Source organism: Equus asinus, chromosome 17 (assembly GCF_041296235.1).
Source record: "Equus asinus isolate D_3611 breed Donkey chromosome 17, EquAss-T2T_v2, whole genome shotgun sequence".
Taxonomy (NCBI): Eukaryota; Metazoa; Chordata; class Mammalia; order Perissodactyla; family Equidae; genus Equus; species Equus asinus.
This window is the reverse complement of record NC_091806.1, coordinates 32,772,394-32,778,826: the sequence shown is the minus strand read 5'-3', so window position 1 is coordinate 32,778,826 and position 6,433 is coordinate 32,772,394. Positions and strand designations below refer to the sequence as shown.

General features: G+C 36.4%; 1 pseudogene; it reads right to left on the bottom strand.

Moving 5' to 3' along the window:
* Positions 1 to 2,986: 2,986 nt before the first annotated feature.
* Positions 2,987 to 3,894, bottom strand: LOC106822157 (olfactory receptor 5B3-like; annotated as a pseudogene).
* Positions 3,895 to 6,433: the final 2,539 nt, after the last annotated feature.

Sequence of the window (6,433 nt, the reverse complement as noted above, 5' to 3'; positions counted from 1 at the left end):
TGCCCTTGGAAGGGTCACTTCCTTCCTCATTTGCAAAATGAATGTAATAAAATTACCTCTCCTACATAATCCACATAAACGTATCTGTAAATAGCAAATAAAGAAATGCCTATAAAGTAACTTGGTAAGCTGAGGAATTATCATTTTAAAGTCATTCAATATAATTTTTACCTTGGAGTGTTTCCTTGGCCATCACTGCAGACTCAGAGGAAATATCAAGACAGACAGAAGGCCTGCATGCTCAAACAGCTATCAACATTCAGATTAATACATGATGATCAAAGAGGCTAGGACCAAAGTCTGGTCCCTCTAAAATAAAGTCACCTGGAGTCATGGATTTCAGAGGCTAATGCATGGAAACCCGGAGGGACTTATAGAGACATGGAGCTGTCAGGAGCTGTCCCCCAGGAGAACATCTACAGCTTCTCTTCCTACTTTCCTAGGGAAGAAGTTATTAAACTCCCTGGTGGGACCAAGTTGGATATTTTGAGTGTGCATATATGTTTTCAGATTGTTATTTTATTTTTTAATAATATGTAAGTTCAAAACAGTAATATGCACACTTTTTAGTATATTGTTCTAATAATTTGATAATTAATTTTTATGTATAATCATGTATCCACTACCACAGTTACACATAATAAATTCCATGAGCTTCTTTGTAGTCAACCCTCTCTCTGAACCACTCCCCCTCATAGTGACTAAACTGGTTTCTTCTATATAATTTTGCCTTTGTAAGAATGTCCTTAACTAGAATCATAGAATATGTAATCTTTTGATTCTGGCATCTTTCACTTAGCATAATTCAGCTGAGATCTGTCCATATTGTCACCTGTATCTATGGTGGAAATTTTTAATTGCAGAGTAGTATTCCATAATATAAACTTTATACGTTGTTTTTTTGTCTTTCCTCAGTTGAGGGCCTCTTCTATTGTTTCCAGTGTTTAGTGATTATAAATAAAGCTGATCTAAACATTGGCTAAAATTTTTGTATGAACATATGTTTTTATTTCCTTTGAGTAAATATTTAGGTGTTAGATTGCTTGGTCATTTGGTAAATATAATTAATTGAATAGAAACTGCCAAACTGTTTATGGTGGTGGCTCTACCATTTTGCATTCCCAATTGCAAACACATTTTAATTTCTCCACATTTTTGCAGCACTTGGTACTTTAAAATTTTAAATTAAATTAAATTTTAATTTCATTTTCATTTCTGCTCATTTTTAAAGATGTCTCAATAAGTATCTTTAACAAAATCCTTTTTTTAATTCCACCTGCTTTACCACCACAGTTATGGCCTGGAAGTTTTTTTTTTTCCTAACAAAGGAGATAGATTCATTCTTTCCTCTATACAGTCTCCTTGGAGGCAACACTCGTAGCAGAATTATTACACCTTTCCCATTACATGTGCAGTGGTTACAAGTTTGTTCTGCGTACTAAAGTGGCTTGTCCTCAAAATGGGTGAGTAATTTATCCTCATCAAACTTCAGCTTCTCATCTGCAAGGAGGGAGATCATGATATCATGCCACCCTCATAGGATTGTCAAGAAGGTTATCAGGTCACATACATACAAAGCAGAAAATAATTTCTAGTGCATATCAGGTGTTCTCTAAGGTTAAATATCAATATTCTATTTATAAATACTGATACAGCATGAGTCACCAAAACAATGATATTCAAACATTCCATCTACTTCCCCACAGGTGCCTGCCCATTATAGGTAGGCTGAGACATTCATTAGTTTTAGACAATGGACTGTAGAAAGAACTGATATATATCATTTCTCGATGAATTGAAGCATACAGATTACTCTCTTGTTATCTTTCTCCTTCCACAATAATTGACGAGGCTTCATGTTCGAGCAGATGCAGCTATGCATGGTGAAGCCTTCACCAGCCCTGAGTGACCACATAGAGAAGGCTTTCCACTTTGCCAGACACTTGTGTGATGGATATGTATTTGCATAAGTGAGAAATAACTCTGTAGGGGCCTGAATAATGGTCCCCAAACATATCAAGTCCTAATTTCTGGTATCTGTAAATATTACCAGCGGCTTTACAATTGCAATTAAGTTAAGGGTATTAAGATGGAAGATTCACCTGGATTATTTGGTGGGTCCTAAATGTAATAATCAGTGTTCTTACGAGAGAGAGAGGAAAAATGGCAGATTAGTGTATTTCAAGAGCCCATTCCTCTAAAGAATACTGAAAAATCGAGCAAAATTTCTCAGAAACAACTCTGTTAGAACCTGGGAAATAGTCAAAGGCTTACAAGTGAGTGCTGAATCAAGAAAGGCCTGTATCACTTCCCTGAACATGTAACATTTAACCAGCAATCTAAAATGATTGTTGGAGTCTTCCAGGAAGAGGAAACAGCAAATATAAGTTCCTGAGACAGGGGCATGTGTGGAGTTGTCCAGGAATAGCATCAAATAAGTGAAAATGAAGTGGAGTGAATGGGTAGGAGGGTGATAAGACATGATATAGCTCAACTAACATATCAATAGTGGAAGTAGCATTTCAAAACATTTCTGTTAAAAAAAGAAAATAGCACTATTAATATCAGTGCACTATTTTTAACATAACATGAAGAGCTGGTAGTCATAAGGTTAAGGTAAAAAATGACAATATTCTCCCCACTTTAGTATAATATGGCATCTGTGTTTTAGAAATTGTCATGTGAACATGCTTTATCTTACCAAAAATCTCAGGAATGACTGAAACATTAATTTATTAAGATGCTGCAACTACTTATATCTGGATAAAATGTGCCCCTAAACCACACAAACTTTGTTAAACAGATTTTATTAAAAATAGTTAAAATATTTTTCTGCATTTTTGAGGCTTGGATTTGTTCTAAAACTAAAGAAATAAATAATATCAGGTAAAATTTTATGTTCTACTATCTTACATGGCCATGGACATTGAGTTATGACATGAAGTAGATCTAATGGGATGAAAGAACTTCTGTGGATTCTACATCATTAAAAGACTAAACCTAGAGAATATTTTGCCTTCTCAACAACCTTCTTGACTGTATTTTTGACCTCTCTGTTTCTCAGGCTATAGACTACAGGATTGAGCATGAGGATGAGCATAGTATAGAACACCGATGCCATTTTGTCTGCATCTGGGCTGTAAGCACATGAAGATAATAGTTCCATAGAAGATAGAGACTTCAGTGAGTTGATAGGCACAGGTGGATAAAGCCTTCTGGTATCCTGCAGATGAGCGGATCTTTAGGATGGTGATAAATATGAATAGATAAGATAAGATAACCAGGAGAGCAAAACAGATGTTGAAGCTGGACACAAAAACAAGAACCAGCTCACTCACATGCCTATCAGAACAAGATAGAGCCATGACTGCTGGAATATTGCAGAAAAAGTGATGGACCACACTGGACATACAGAAAGAGAGACAGAACTTGTCTCCAATGTCAATACCAGCACTCAGAAAATCAAAGATGTAAGAGCCTATGGCCAGACATGTACACACACTTGTCGTCATTGTGGTGGTACACTGCTGCATGGCGGTCATAGGCCATTGAGGCCAAGAGGTAACTTTCTACAGTGGCAAAGACTACAAAAAAGAACATCTGAGCAGCACATGCATTGTAGGAGATGACCTTTTCTATAGTAAGGAACCCAGCCATCACCTTTGGAGTGACTGTTGAAGAGTAACAAAAGTCCACTAGAGACACGTTACTAAGGAAAAAGTACATAGGAGTGTGGAGATGAAAGTCCAGCAGGATCAACATGATCAGCCCCAGGTTCCCAATCAGAGTGATGAGATAGGTGAGGCTGAATGTTATAAAGAGTGGAACCTGGAGTTCTGGGGCATTGGTTAGTCCTAGCAGGACAAATTCTTTCACCTCTGTATTATTTTCCATGGATGTTGTTTGAGAATCATAAAATGCTCTGTAGCAAAGAGAAGTAAAGGAACACATTGATGAACAAAAACCAGTTGCACAGAAATTGGAATGTACAAGCATTATTTTATGATAGCAATAATTTATTTTTAAATATTCTCAATTTCTTAAGCATGGGTTAGACAACACAATTTAGTGATACTTGTCTATACAGTAATAGACTTTTGAAGAGGAAGGGTCTTTACAGATCACCTTTCCAACCTCTTGATTTTGTATATGAAGAAATTAAGTTGTGGGAAGGGATAATGAGTTGTCCAGATTCACATGCCTGGAATGAATCCATTTCCTAAATCAGATGTTTTGAGTCTTCTAACAGCTTACACTTCTATAGAATCCTCTTATCAACTCTATTAGATCAATTATCTATTTTTTCCACTTATATGTCTGGTATAATTTGTCCAGAGAGATTGAGTAATTTATTCAAGGTTACACAGCTATTAATGGAGAAAGCCAAGCTTCAGACCGAATCAGAGTTGTTCTCAGCCTAAATGCTGTTAATGAATTTGAATTTTATTCAATTTGCACTTAATTGTCTCTATTGTACTGAACTTAATGCATGGAGTAGCATAGATAAGTAATTCACAAATAAATGCATAGTAGATGCAGTGGATAAATGTGGTATTAGAGGCATGTACAATCAACAAAGACAATTCTGAAGAGAAGTATAGCATTGGTTCTAAAAGCTTTGGCTCTGAGAAGACAAGTGTATGCATTCACGTATCAGCCCTACCGTTTACCACCTGGGAGACATTGGTTCTAGCTTAACTTTCCTGAGTCTCCTTTTATCCATCAGCAAAATGAAGGCGATGTTGGGACCTACATCAAGGGATTATTGTGAGAATTAAAAGTAATGATACAGAAAAACAGCACAATGTGTTAAGCAAAATCTTGATGAGTACTTCCTATAATATTATTATTAGCATAGGATGATGGTCTCTATGTTGGTTTAGGAAAGTCAGGTGACGAATGCAGATGGGTGAGTTTTGAAGTGGTAGCCTTAATCTTTCAATTGTCTTTTCCTACTGTGCACTCAGATATTTTATTTTCCCCCATATTTCTCACTCTATCTTTATGGCTGTGTCAATTATTTTGCACGAGAACCCAGGGTCCTTCAAGTCTTCTTTTTCTTAATATTTTTCTTGAGATCCACATTTTAGCTTGTTTTGAAGTACTCCTCTTCTATTGAGATAGAATGAGTCAAAGAAATCATTTTTACAGTAACTCCTATCAACACTCAGCTGGAGCACAGAAATTGAGGTACTGAGGGTGAAAATTCATGGTTTGGAGGTTGCCACTAATCTGCTTATCTATTCATGAGAAAGCACAAATATTTGTAATTTTAGTTGAAGCCTTGTAAAAGATATCCATTCTTCGGTAACCACTATTCTCTACCATCTTTCTCCTGGCCCCTAAACACATTATTATATGTGTCTGCACCATAAATTGTGTTTGTCAAGATCTCACAACATAATAATATAAGTTTTGTATATATATATTTGTTATTAGTGCCATCGAGTTGGTTCTAACTCCTAGTGACCCTGTGGACAGCAGAGTGGAACCCTGCCTCATCTTTTTGCACCACCCTCTCATCTTCTGACACTATATTAGACAAGGTCCTGCTACTATTCATAGGATTTTCATGGCCAATTTTTTCAGAAGTGTGTGGCCAGGTCCTTCTTCCCTGTCTCTCTTAGTGTGGGAGCTTTCCTGAAAGCTGTCCATCATTGCTTATCCTGCTGATATTTTAAATACTCATGGCATAGCTTTCAGCAACACAGGAACATGCAGCAGTCACAGTATGACAACCAACAGACATATATATATGTATATATATATATATATATATACACACACACACACACACATATACATACATATATATACACACACACACATATCAATTGCTTTGTTCTATGATGAGTAATAGACATCCTGAGGTTAGTAACTGCTTAAACTTATTGCTTATGTGTAGTTTGTCTCATAGATGGAGAGATGGATACATAGATTATAGATGACACTGATGATGAGGGATGGGCAGATAGGTAGGTAGATAAATAGATAGATAGATGATAGAAATAGCAGAGGAGAAAGGGATATATATTGTGTATGCACACATACTCACACACACATATATACACATAATCTAATTTACATGGAGGATTTGAGAGGTTATGTGCCTTCCTAAAAGTCCACACCTAGTAAGAGATATTTAATATACAAACCCACAGCTAACTGATTTCAATGCCTGTGCCTTTAGTCACTGCATTGCCAGATTTTCTAGATAAGCAAGTAAAGAAAGCTTAGATTGTGGGGAAATAATGGTGAAAATGGAATAAGGGCCTTGGTAGCTTCATGGTCATCCTTAAGGAATCTAAAGTGTCCTTTCACTCTGGCTAGCTGTCCCTTCAACGACAAGTGAACAAATAGTAAACAGTAGGAATTTGCTACCTACTCAATCAGAGTACCATCTATCATAGATTTTCGCTGTCTTCTTAAGGAA